The 12947-nt window shown below is 42.0% G+C and overlaps 1 long non-coding RNA gene across 1 annotated transcript in view; it reads left to right on the plus strand.

Moving 5' to 3' along the window:
- Positions 1 to 12947, plus strand: part of LOC140899873 (uncharacterized) — a 186694-nt gene that overhangs the window by 7276 nt on the left and 166471 nt on the right. Inside the window, exons 2-3 of the long non-coding RNA XR_012155489.1 lie at positions 218 to 284; positions 4166 to 4207. This is a non-coding gene — a long non-coding RNA (uncharacterized LOC140899873). The remainder of the gene's footprint in view (positions 1 to 217; positions 285 to 4165; positions 4208 to 12947) is intronic.

Genomic DNA, 12947 nt, shown 5'->3' on the forward strand with positions numbered 1-12947 from the left:
TGTACATAATGCATGGTGTGGATTGCAACCTCCCACTGAACTCTATTTGAGTTTTGCCATTCACTGAAATGGAAACAAGTCCTTGAAGTTTTCTGGAGGACTGTATCATTTGTCTGAGCCAGGGGTGTACCATTTTTATGAGCACTTGCACCCAGAATTGTGTGATTATTTTTCACCACTTGTGGTACATCACTTTTTTTTTTTTTCTTTTTTACAGTTTGTAGAAACACTTCCATCCCCAGGAATTTTCGTTGAATCTTTAGATTTCTGCTGCAGCCAAAAAGGTAGTATTTATTATTTATTGTTTATTGTATTTAATATTTATTTGTTATTCTTTGTAAAGCCACAGACCCACAACCAAGATTCGGACCCCTTTGTGTTAGGTGACATATGTTAAGAGACAATGACAATCAGTACCTCCCAAAGAGCTTACAATCTAAATAGACAAGACAGTCAAAGAATTGGGGATAAGGAATATAACATACAAACAAAATGAACAATATGATGGTTTGCAAATGTCCTGTTAGTTCCATGATTATTGTTCTTTTCTTTTCTTTTTTTAATATTTTGAAGTGGGTGCAATTGAAATTCATCCCATATCACTCTAAATGCGAGCAAGGCCTGCAAAGGCCAAGGTGTTTTTGTTAGGGAGATAGAAAGTGATAAACAGAGGGGTTTAAAAAACTGAAAACAACGATCTGGGGCCTGACTTGCATGGGAGTTTTGGATGCACAAGAAATGCTTCAGCAGGCCCTGGTGAAGAGGAAGAAGCGTTGTCTCTGGCTGATCTATTAAAAATAAGCAGAAACAAGTTATAAAACAGATGCAGCGGACCAGAAAAGAAATGCTGACTTTCTTTTAAGGCAAAATTTTGGGGTAATCAGAATTTTTTTATGCATTTCCTAAAATAGCCAATTTAATCTCTCTCTCCCTCCCCGCCCCTCTTCCCATGCATAAAATCAAACGTGAAATTTTTCTTAGGATATCAGGTAACAAGTTCCTATTACCCAGAAATTTTTGCCTTGGAGAAAGGACAACCGAGAAATATTTCCTGGGGGATGAAAAGGGCAAAGAATACTGGAGAATGATTTTGGTTTAACCAGTCATAGGTACTGTAATGATAGAAGTGAATTCAAGTACTAGATTATCAAGAAACACTCATATATGGGAATAACAGTGTTGCTTCCTACAGTCTAAAGTAGTTTGGTCATCAAGGACCTGATTCAGTGCCCACTGATGTCAATGGAAAGACGCTGGTTGATTTCAGTAGGATTTGGATCAGGCCCCATCTGTGCTCTGCTTTTCTTCTGGATGTCCCTATGCCCCTTGGATGTCCATTGGTGGAGGGAAAGTAAGAGTGCCCATGCTTTTACTCTTCTAGTGTAGGCTCAGACCAAGGTCGGTGGGGGGAGGGTGGGTCTGCCATTCAGGACTCTCCTCGTCTGTCTCTCTCTCAGGTCTCTATGTTAGATCTGAAAGAAGGGTTGAAGGGAGATAAAATTGGGCCTTCCCTCTGGGTTAATCCTGTCCTCTCTCCCCCATGCCTCCTCGTCCCAGGTGCTGGAGTGCTCCATGACACATTATGTCTTACTCTTGCATCATTCTTCTTTAATCATCAGAAGCATCAATAACTGTGGGTTTGGGGAACATCTGACCTGACCTCTGCTATTGAGCCATTTGCTTGATTAACCAGATGCTGAGACACCCACCCTAAGCTACTCCTGAAGGGCACTGCCTTCTCCTCACTCAGACACCTCCTGAGGACATACTTCTGCCATAGTGCTTGCATGAAATTTGCCCATTAATTATGGCTCAGGAGAGGACTGGTTGGATGTGTATTACACACACAACGCAAAAGCAAAGAAACAGAGACCAAGAGGGTAATCACCCATGCACCAGTCATCACCCTGAGCAGCCTCCTTTGATATTGCTTCCAGCTCCTCCCATTCTTTGTTTCTTGTCTTGTAAGTTAAACTGGGAGTCAGGAGACTTGGCTCTCCGCAGGGCTTACTGCGTGGCCACGGATGAGTCATTTAGGCAGGAATGGGAGTTGGGCACTGAACTCCGATGGGCCTCTTTGAAAATCTTAGCTTCAGCTTCTTTGTCTGTTTTCTCTCCTTTCTAATGAGGATAATATGTCCCCTCCACACAGGGAGCAGTTGTGAGAGTTAATTCATTAATGTTTGCAAGGTGCTTTGGATCCCCAGATGGCAGACAAAGGGCAAAGTGTCATTCGAATGTTATTTTTGTTCTTCGTGGGGCCACTCCTGTAAACTCCAGAGTGCCCTCAACTCCACTTGGGGATGCTCAGCAGCCATTTATCTAACCTATCTAATTTATCCAGGGTCCTATATTGGCACCCAATCACCGCAGTAGCTCAGCTCACCTTGCAGGACTCAGCCACGAATTGTGATTTCAAAGGAAGATTATTTCATTCATTTGTTTGTTTGTTTTCTAAAGGACAGAATTAAAGCGAGCCTCACCTGGGCCCTCTGCACATTATCGCCCCAGGTGTCCACAACATGACTGTATTTCCCACAGTGTTATTTACTAACTTTTTCTATTTGCTGAGAAAACCTTGTTTGGTATGCGTGTGTGTGCGTGTGTGTGTGTGTTTAGGAGGTTAAAAAAATTTCTTGCTGTCAGCGAGTGATGTTACAAACCTGCTCTGACAAGGCTGGTTGTATATTTACAGTTGGTGAGACCGAAGGCTTCATCAATCTTCACGCTTTGAAAGGGACAGGCCCGCTCCCATGAGCACCTGCTCTGGGAGAACAGCTGAACTGTGACTTTCCAGGGAGCTGGCTGTAAATTTTAGCCATTCCCCCCGCAGCCCACGCATGCTTGAGCTTTTTAACCTTCCCAGGCTGGCAGGAGTCCCAGCAATCCGCTTAGTGCAAAGACTGGGGTTCTTTTTAATTAACCTTTTGTTTCCCACTGCAGGTGTTTCAAAGTTTCTTAATGTTAAAAAGCAAAAAAATTGGCGGTGAAGGTGCGGCCACATCCTTTTGTTTCTCCTATGCTCAAGTGATCAAATGGGACAGGTCCTCATTTCCCCTCCATGCTTTTAGTTCTCCTGCACAAGTGTCTACAATAACATCCAGTAGGAAGCAGTTATGACTTGTTGTTTCCTTCAGGCACCCTTAGAAAGGATTCCTAGCCATGCTTTTCTACAGCACAATATTGCAAAGTCATTCTCGCTTCCCAGGGCATCTTCTCCATCCTACCACATTCTCCCCATTTGACTTTTTTCTATGATTTAACTGCCTTTGCGCTTTAATGTTCTGGCTAATTAGTCTGGTTGCTTTTAGCCAAATGGCCAGCTAGAGGAGAGAAAGTCTGACTTGTAGGCTCTCAGGATACTCCTTCCTTGACAGCTGGTAGTCCCGGCACTCAACCAAAGAACACTTCCTAAAGAACACAATTTGATTGGTGTATGTGTTCAGACATTAATTTTATTAATCAAACAGACCAGCAGTTTAGCTGATGGAGAGACAAAGTTTAGAAAAATGAAGAATCCAGAAGGAAAGCATGAGCGAATTTAATAATCCAAAAAAAAACATGGGTTGAGGACTTCCCAGGATTCCTTATATAGGGAGACTTGGTATGATGTTAAGTTGATACTCTCTTTAGTAAGGTTAGTGCAATAAAGTTATATCACTTACTAAGACTGGTTTCCTAAGTACATTGTAAATATTGACCAATATTTGCTGGTTAAACACTCCTGATGGGGAAATTCAACTTACTAACCAGCAACCTAAGTATCAGGAGAAAATCAAAAGTTCAACACCCACCACCACAAATACCCGCCCTAGGGAAAATCTCTCTGCTGCAAAATAACCCCTTAATTTTTTTGTCACATGGTAGAGGGGTGTATTGTCCTATCAGTAAGGCTTTTAGCAGAATAAGAATGCATTGTATCGCTAAGAAAATTCATATGCAGAGATTTATCACAAGGAACAAAATGGCTTTAAACCCCACTTAAAACAATAAAATATATCTTTGAGGGAAAGTTTCAGAATTTTCTGTATCAGAGGAATAATGGTGTCTATAATTTAATAGGTGCTAAATTTGGTGAGCAGTGCCAGCAAATCCATTTCACATAATGATATTTTATCTCTCTTGAAATGGTCATTTTCATGAATGTTTTTTTATTGGTTCCCAGATTCCATCAAGTGTCCAAGCTGCTGCTGCTACTCCACAAAAGGTAAGACTATCTATTGGGGGGGGGGGGGGATTGTCCGGGGGAGGAGAGGAAGGAAACCAGCCACATCTGTTAATAACAGTGACACACAAATGTGGAAGAAGCACATGACAATTGAATGGATTCTCTTTCCATGTCCATATTTTCCACTTTGCCCCTAAGAGGCTAAGTTCTTCAAAATTTACGCCTGTGTGAGTACGGTAGGCAACGCCTTTTTAGTAACAGAGAGATGACCTTGGAGGAACCACAGGTGAGGGATTTGTTAAGGTTCAAAATTGCAGTTTACAAATGGGGTAAATATGGTAGGAGAGCCACTGAGTGAGAAGGACCAACAAGACGAAGAGCTAGAAATCTAAAGGGGTTTAACAAAGAACAAGCCATTGGATATTTCAGCTAGATGCAGAGGTCAATTTACCACTGAGTAGGAGTCATGGGGAACTGAATTTATATATGTCAGGGCAAAATTCTGCCCCTACTGTTCCGGACAGTGGACCAAATTATTCTTCTAGTGCTTGTCTAGTGACATCCAGTAAAATTAATCAGAATTAACTAACTTCCAAAGTGAATTAAACTAAACTGAATTAAGGCCACTTCAATTCTGATTAACAGTGTCCACTAATCCACTTCAAATTCACACCTTCACTTAATTCAGATTAACTTTCATGGATGTCCCTGTATGGACAAACCCTTAGATACACTGTTGCAAACTCACTGAGCCAAAACCCTTCCTGGTGTAACTCCACTGAAAGCAATGGGAGCTTTGTCTGCAAAAGGACTGCTGGATCAGAGCCTGAGTTAGTAGACTTGATATAGAGCTGCTTATATGTGATGTAAACTAAAAGAAATGGTTTGGGGCCTCCTACTGGTCGACATTTCATGTTGATTAGCGATACTGTGCATCTAAGTACAGGAGTGGCCACCGTCTGCTCAAGTTTGTCATAAACAATAAACCAAAAAAAGAGGCAGGAGATGTTGAATTTTAGCATTTGGGAAAAGCAGGTGAAGTGCTGGAAGTGACTGAAATGAGATAAATCAACAGAGGGAAATGGCAAATATATATAGGTGGCACTGATGCGACACCCAGAGCTGGGAGTAGAAGCCAGCAGTCTTCACTACTAGTGCATTCTGGAGTCCTGAGTGGTAAATCAGGCCTGTCTGGCTAGCACACTTCCAATGGTAACCAGAAGAAAAATACTTGGAAACGATTTTTCAAACAGTTGGATAAGTATTTGGAGAAAAAAATATTGCGGTGATCCATCCATATTCATTATTATGGAATCTAATCTGTTTCCAAAGCACTCATATTGTCTGGGTACCAAGAGATAACTGAAAGGAGAAGAAGAACCTGAGAATTCTGTACACTGAAACTTCTGTCTCTGTTTTAGGAAAAGAACCCTTTATTATAAAGAAGATTAAATAGGAGCCTAGATCCAGGCTACATGAGAGAGGCCTTTGCAAACCAATATCAGCTAGCACATTGTGTCACAATACATTATCTATCCCTACAAAGCGACAATGAAGGTTTTCATCAGAACCCATATCTGGCTCTTCTTAGCTGTATCTTGCAAGCCCAAGCCAGTTCTCATTAACCTTTTGTGGAAGAATCCACTTAAAAATTGCACTGTCTCATTAAGAAGTGGCAGAAAATTACATGGCTGAGCCAGTGGGAAGATCCAGCTGCTCCAGGCATGGGGGGATCTGAGGGGAGCACTGACAGAATGACACACCTTTCTGGGTGAGATTGTAACTGCCTTCTGGGATTTGTTTGTATTTGGATGTGAGCTTGAAAATCAGAGGGAGAGGCGTGGTGGGAGGAATCTAGTTTAATACCAATTTTTCTCCCCCACCTCACCCCTCTTTCAGTGTCAGAGAGAATAAGGGCTTGACTGTCTGTGGATTTCAGAAGGCTCCAGCTCAGGCCTTAAGAAAGGAGATGAGTAGTCTGCGATCTGAAAAAGTGAATAAATACTGTCTCATTGACTTTAATGGAGCCTGGATATCATGCAGTTTGTCTGAGAGAGTCCTACTTTGCACTTACAGAGCCTCTTTTGCCTTCAGCACATTTATAGTTTCTTCTACAATATATAGAACTTTCCAGTGTGATTGACCTGCTCCTTCGATGAAGGGCGATGGCTAAACAAGGAGGAATAAAATCCTGGTGAGAGAGCACAGAGTGTGGTCTCTGCTGCATGATGCATCAACTCTGCTTCACAAAATAACCACTGCCTTTACTGGCCGGCCACCCTAAGGGTGTAGCAGAGTGAAAACAAGGCATAACAGTTGCATCACTACATACTTCACCAATCTCAGATTGCTTTTGCAACTCTGAAAGGAAACTCTCAGCCACCCCTGTGCAGAAGGTACAGTAAATGTTGTTATAGGAAAAAATTTAGAGGTCTCTACTCAGCTTTTACTCACACCTTCATGAGGCAAAACCCCAGACAATACCACTGAGAGCATTGCCTGCATGAGAATTGATTAAAACCAGAGTAGGCACCACAGAATTCTCCCCATCCCCATCTTAACAAATGGGTAAACTGAGATGTAGAATGTTAAATGTCTCACCTAAGGTGACGGGGTCAGTGAACCGATTCGCTACAGAGGGCCACACATCTTGGCCCCTCCTGTGTGGCTGCAGAGGGCCTCAGCTACAATGGAACTCACTGCACTGGGAAAAGTGGTGGAAGTGGACTGAGGACCCAAACCTGCCTTGGCGCTCAGATTTGTGGAAGTAGGGAAGACAGGGATGATTCTGGCTGGAATTTGGACTCTAGTGGTAGAGGAGGCAAGTATTTGTTGCTGAAGTCTAATAAATGACAGCTGAAAATGCTGTTTGAATGCCATGTGTGAGAGTGGAGAGTGTTACAGTGGGGTTAAAAACCAACCGTGGATTCCCCTCCTGCCATAGATAAATTTGTGCTCTGAAGGGCTGGAGTCACCTCCTTGTGCAAGTAAATGGTCTCCAGCAGACTTTAGAAATGGCTAACCCGTCTATTGCGTAGAAGAAAAAAGAAATCTCACCCTAATTCACAGTAGTTCTAGCAGTTTAACTGTGTGGCTTTCTACTGTCCACCACTAGAGGCTGCTACACACCTCATTAAATAGACAAACATGACAATTAAGAAAAAGACAGGCACTGGGTGCAGTTAGTGGTGAGACTAGAACCTAGGTCCAGAGCAGACCTATGCAAATATTTCTGTTGCGTAAATAAAACAGGCATATTACTCTAAATCTTCCTCTGCAGCCAAAGAGCTCATTCTTGAGCTGTCATCGGTGGATGGGAAACGAGAGGCCATGTTGGGAGCAAACGTCACAAGCGAGGCACTGGGGGGTGGGCGGGGGCAAGCAGGCAAATTTTATTCTCTATTTCCCCAGCCCGGAATTGACTTTGGCAGAGCTTCTCCATGTTTATGCCGTCAGAACTCAGAGCACAATGTGGCCCTGTATTTTCAAGCGCACCAGAAGGTGCGCACACCTCATTAAGCCCCAAAGAATTAATGCCCCTTAAAAAATGCATTTTATAAAAAGATGCCAGAGGTAGAGCTAGAACCTAGGTCACCTCCAGCATCCCCAGCAAGCAGTGTCTGTTAGCCGGGCTTCAGGAACAGCCCGCGTGAGGTGGAGCTTGCAGTGCTATTTTAAACAGTGTCTGCATCTCCTTCCACTAGGCAATGCTTCCTTGCAAACATCTCTTAGTTAGAGAGGCATGTTTTATGAGCAGGCCTAAATTCCTTTGTCTTAGTATTGCTATAGCATTTGTGGCTGTTCAGACAGCACCCCGGAAATTGATTCCCTCTCTCCTTTGGTGAAAAGATACATTCATGTCAGCGGCTGCATTAGTGCCGAATCTAGCAGTTTTGCCAGTTTCAGACGCGATCCGAAAGTGTTGGTATGTTTTTGTAAATTACACCGAGAAGACCCACATTGTTGCTAATCTCAGTTCTGCTGTGAGCTGCTGCTTTCACAAAACAATATACAACTTCATTCAAGCATGCTACTGTTGTTGTCTGCCTGGCACTTTAGGCTGCTGTGTGAGGGAATATTTTATAGGCTCAACATTTACAGTAAGTAAATATCAGCATTTTCACCAACCTCCTTCCCCCTCTCCCCAAAGCTCAGATATTATTTTCCCCCTTTGCCACTAACTTGATCTTATTATCCTGCAAAATTACAGCCTTGCTGTAAATCAAGCATTTCTAACAAAAAAGGGCCCATAGCTGTTGTGCTTCCACTTTCACTTTACATTTTTCATCATCCAGGCTGGTCCAGTTCTTTTTGTTTCTGCTCTTAAGAGATAAAGCTGGACAGCCCTGTTTCCCCCCAAATGTAGGTCGCCATCTGTTACAAGGTGTGTGCCTCTTTTAAAAATATGCTTATCTGCCCCCTCCCCCCCGTTACTGGAATACCTCACACTGTATGTATCCTCACAATACCCCTGTGGGGTAGGGAATGATAGCATCCCCATTTTACAGGTGGGGAACTAAGATGTAGAGAGAGACTAACTAGAATCATAGAATTGTAGGCCTGGAAGGGACTTCGAGAGGTCATCTAGTCCAGTCCTCTGTGCTCATGGCAAGACTAAGTATTATCTAGACCATCCCTGACAGGTGTTTGTCTAACCTGCTCTTAAAAATCGCCAGTGATTGAGATTCCACAACCTCCCCTTGCCCAAGGTCGCACAGGGATTCTGTGGCAAGCCAGGTAAATGAACTCAGGTCTCATGAATCCTAGGCTAGTGCCTCAATCACTAGAGCACCCTTCCTCTCTTTGAAGGAACCCCCATTTTGTGGGTTAGTTCCCTAGACTCCCATCCAAACCTCTAATGCTTTAGTCATTTCTGGACTTTTCTGCTGTGGATGCCCTGATGCCAAATGTCAAGATGACATTGTTATTGTGGGTATTAACATTAGTGCTTACGTTCTTTCCATCTGAGGCTCTGAAAGGGCTTCACACACATGAATGAATTAAGGCTCACATTGCTCCTCCGAGATGAGTATTACAATGCCTATTAGGAGTAGATGGAGGGGGAAGCTGAGTCACAGATATGTGAAGTGGTTTGCCCAAAGTCATCCAGCAAGTGAGTGGCACAGCCAGTAAAAAAAATAAATCCCCAGTTCTCCTGAGTTTCTGAGACTTTTTACACAAAAGATCAAACTTCCTCTTAGAAGGATGTCAGAAAGATACCTTCCTATGGAGCACCAGGGAACATTTTGGGATTGGGTACAAAAATACAGAAGGTTGCTGTGAAGCTCCCATGTGAAATGTTGCAAGTGAGCGTCTCTCCATAGCTTACAAGATAGCACCCAGTGGTTGTATATGCTAAGAGCACTTTGGCTGGGCAATGTATCATCTTCTGAATTTTCATTATTAGCCCTGTGATTTATTATCCATATCTGTTACCCGTTTGATTGCTCTTGCATGTCACTGATACATCCAAGTAGAACAAACCTGCTGTATTGCTCAATGTATCAAGTACTTCCTAGCATTGCACTAATTTCAGTGGGGATTTTTAGGGCATGACAGCAAGACTGCATGGGCTGGATCAGCAGTGAAAGGGTTACAACCAGCTTTGGGCCTGAAAATGAACCCAGGGTCAGTACATTTTGGAACTTGGGGTGTGTTTGAAATCCTAAGACTCATTCACACAAACCACTGCAAGGTGAAACCCACCAAGGCCTGGCTCCATTGTCAAATCTTTCCAATGTGAACCCAATAGCTGTCTCTTGTCGGTGATATAAATAAGGGTTGCAAGATCAAAATGACAATTGGGAACATATTGCACTGACGTGCTAAACCTTCAGGGCTAGATGTGGCTCTGTAAATTAGAATAACAGCATTGAAATAAATGGGCCAGATCCTCAGTGGAACGGAGTCCATTTTCATCAGCCGAGGATCTGGCCTAGTTACCTTGACATTTAATAATAATGACACCATTTGACTTACTTGAAAAAAGGAGTTGGCAAAGCAAATGTGACCCATCAAACTTCTGGTTCTCATGTACGGATTGGGGGAGACGATTTAGAGCCCCAGTCTGTGTACAGGAGAGGAAGAAGGCACCCAGAGACAGGAGGCACTGAGAGCTTTCTGTTTTATTTCAGGGACTTTGGAACAGGATGGTTTGCTGTTACGTGTTTTAGTAATTTTATGTAGCTACTGTTTTAAAGCACCAAAGGGAACGATGATGTTCATTCCATGTGTGAGATTATAAAGTGGTGAAGTGTTTGTTTGCATGGCTTGGGTAGGTAATGTCTTCTTTAAAGAGTGTGTTCTTTTATTGCATGTTAATACTTTTTGTTGGTGGAAAGGGGCAATTGAATAAAAAAGGGTTTTTTTTGTTGAGATTTACAACAAGGGGCTGATTTTGATAAAGATGGGCATTAAACTGCACATGCAGAAATGCATAGGCAATTGCAAGCATAATTGGAAAGCACTGTGACATTCCTGTCAAGCTTACATAGGTTAATAGTCCCCCACTTGCTCCTTGAACCTGCAGAATTCTTTGATTGTGTGGTTCCTTTTTTATGATGAATTTGCCATTTGGAAACATTGGCAAGTCACATCATCAGCATATAAACAAAGGCTGGATTAGTGCAAAGAAGGCATCATATTAAAAAAAATCCCAGCCAAGAAACAACAACTCTAGATAGAGAGTATGATCAAGTGTTAGCCTAATTTATAGACACAATAACTGTGATTGCTTGTGCAAGTTTGGTATTTGCATATACATACATGGCTGGCCATTTGTGAGTGGAAATACTCCGAGTGAGGGCACAATCATGGGAGTTGTGCGTACAATGGTGCACACTCACCTTCACTTCGTTGTGTGGTTATGCCTGTATAATTGCGCGTGTCATTGTTAGAAATTAAGGCCTTACTGGTTTTTCTTTTTTGTTTCCAAATATATTGCATGTGTCCCGCAGAGCATGGAAGTTTTGCAATGTTGTAATGATTTGCTATCACTGGTGTCCCGTCAGCTGTGTGTGTTTTTTGATACAGGGGGGCCAAATTCTGCCTCCAAGTATGTGCCTGGAGCTGCCGTAGAAGTCAAGACTGCACGGCGGATGCACAGCACGTACGTAGCTGGGGGTGAAATTTAGCCCATAGTATGCACGCAGAATAGGTAAACTATTGTCATAACCACATTTTCATCTTCCTTATTTCTTTCCCTTGATGCTACTTTCCTGTTGTAAAACATGTTCCCGTCGTCTTACTGCTCAAGAAAGGTTCTCAGTCCATTTAAACAACTCCGGCAGTTTGCTTTTATGGTACATGTGTGGCTGTTGTGCCAGTTCATAATCTTTGGTAATTTCCCCCATTTTATGGTTTTAAAATAGAGATGCGTTCCTCCTCTAATGTCTTTAAAATGCTGGCTTTCTAGTCGGTGCGTTAGTGCATCTTGTGATGAATATATTGTGGTCACAAGTACAGTGCCGCAGAGGACAGAAGTTCTGATTGGCAAAGGATTTTGAGATTTTTGAAATTTGGCTTCATTCCGATTAGGAACCAAACACACACATTTTGAAATTCTCTGTGAAGGAAAATTCTGAAAAAATATTCTGTTGGTTCAATTAAAACCGTTTGTTTCAATATTGACTCTTGCATTATATTATAATATAATTAAAAATGAAGGAAAAGGGGTTTTTTTTTCTCAAAATGAAAAATTGAAACATTTCAACATTGTCCAAACTTTTCCCCAGTTTTCTTCTGAGGTAAATTCCAGAAAAATTGATCCAATTTCACAAAGCATTCTGATTTTGATGGAACTGTATATTCTGACAGAATATGGTTCTGCTGACTTTTCTCCAACCAGTTCCAGTTAAAAATGCTTAAAAATCATAAGCCTTCCATCTTCCTCTATTACAATTACCAGAAAGTAGATATAATACTACATGAGCTAGGTGTTCTGAGAGTTTTATCTTATTCTTAGGTAAACATTTTGGTTATTTAAAAAATATTAAAGCTATTTGCAAAGTCAGACCCCCACTTGATCAAATATCACTTTTGAGTCTGTGATCTCGCATTACCCATTCAGTTTTGGCAGGTTTACCCACCCCATACTCAGCCAGATTCCAATTTCAGACACGCTGGGCTTGATTTTCATTTACACTAAGGCCCCTCACTCTACCAGAGAAAACCAATTTCAGACCCCTTTACACTGCCAGAGCAAAGTACAGGAGTCTTCATGTAAATTAAATTAGGCCCACAGCCATATGGTATGCAGTTATATAGTATGTGGGTATCTATCTGATATAAATGTTTAGTTTATTCAGAGAATTTGGCCCCCTGACTCCAGTTAGAGCAATCCTTTAGGTTTTTTTGTCTGAGATCACCAATACTTTAAAACATTTTACAAATTTTAACTAATTAACTTTTGGAATTTTAACCTTGGAATAACTCTGTCAGGTGGATGAGTACTATCACCTTCATTTTATACATGAGAAAATTATTGAGACCTAGAAAGGTTAAGTGATTTGCACAAGGACACAAAAGGAATCCATGTCAAAGCTAAGAGTAAAGTTAGGAGTTTTCACCTCTTATGCCTGAGCTCAGACCACTAGACCAAAATTGTCTCTGTGCATAACATTTTTGTGAAAAGAACCTCTTTTTGTTGCCAGCTCAGAATGTCTGTTCTTTTCTTCCCTTCAGGCATTGTTCTGCAGTGGATCCCAGGGGGTAGAGATACTAGCCAGGGTAGCAGTTATGGAATCTCCTCTGACCTTTAATCATTGGCATCAGTCCCTCT

This window comes from Lepidochelys kempii, chromosome 17, assembly GCF_965140285.1.
Source record: "Lepidochelys kempii isolate rLepKem1 chromosome 17, rLepKem1.hap1, whole genome shotgun sequence".
Lineage (NCBI taxonomy): Eukaryota > Metazoa > Chordata > Testudines > Cheloniidae > Lepidochelys > Lepidochelys kempii.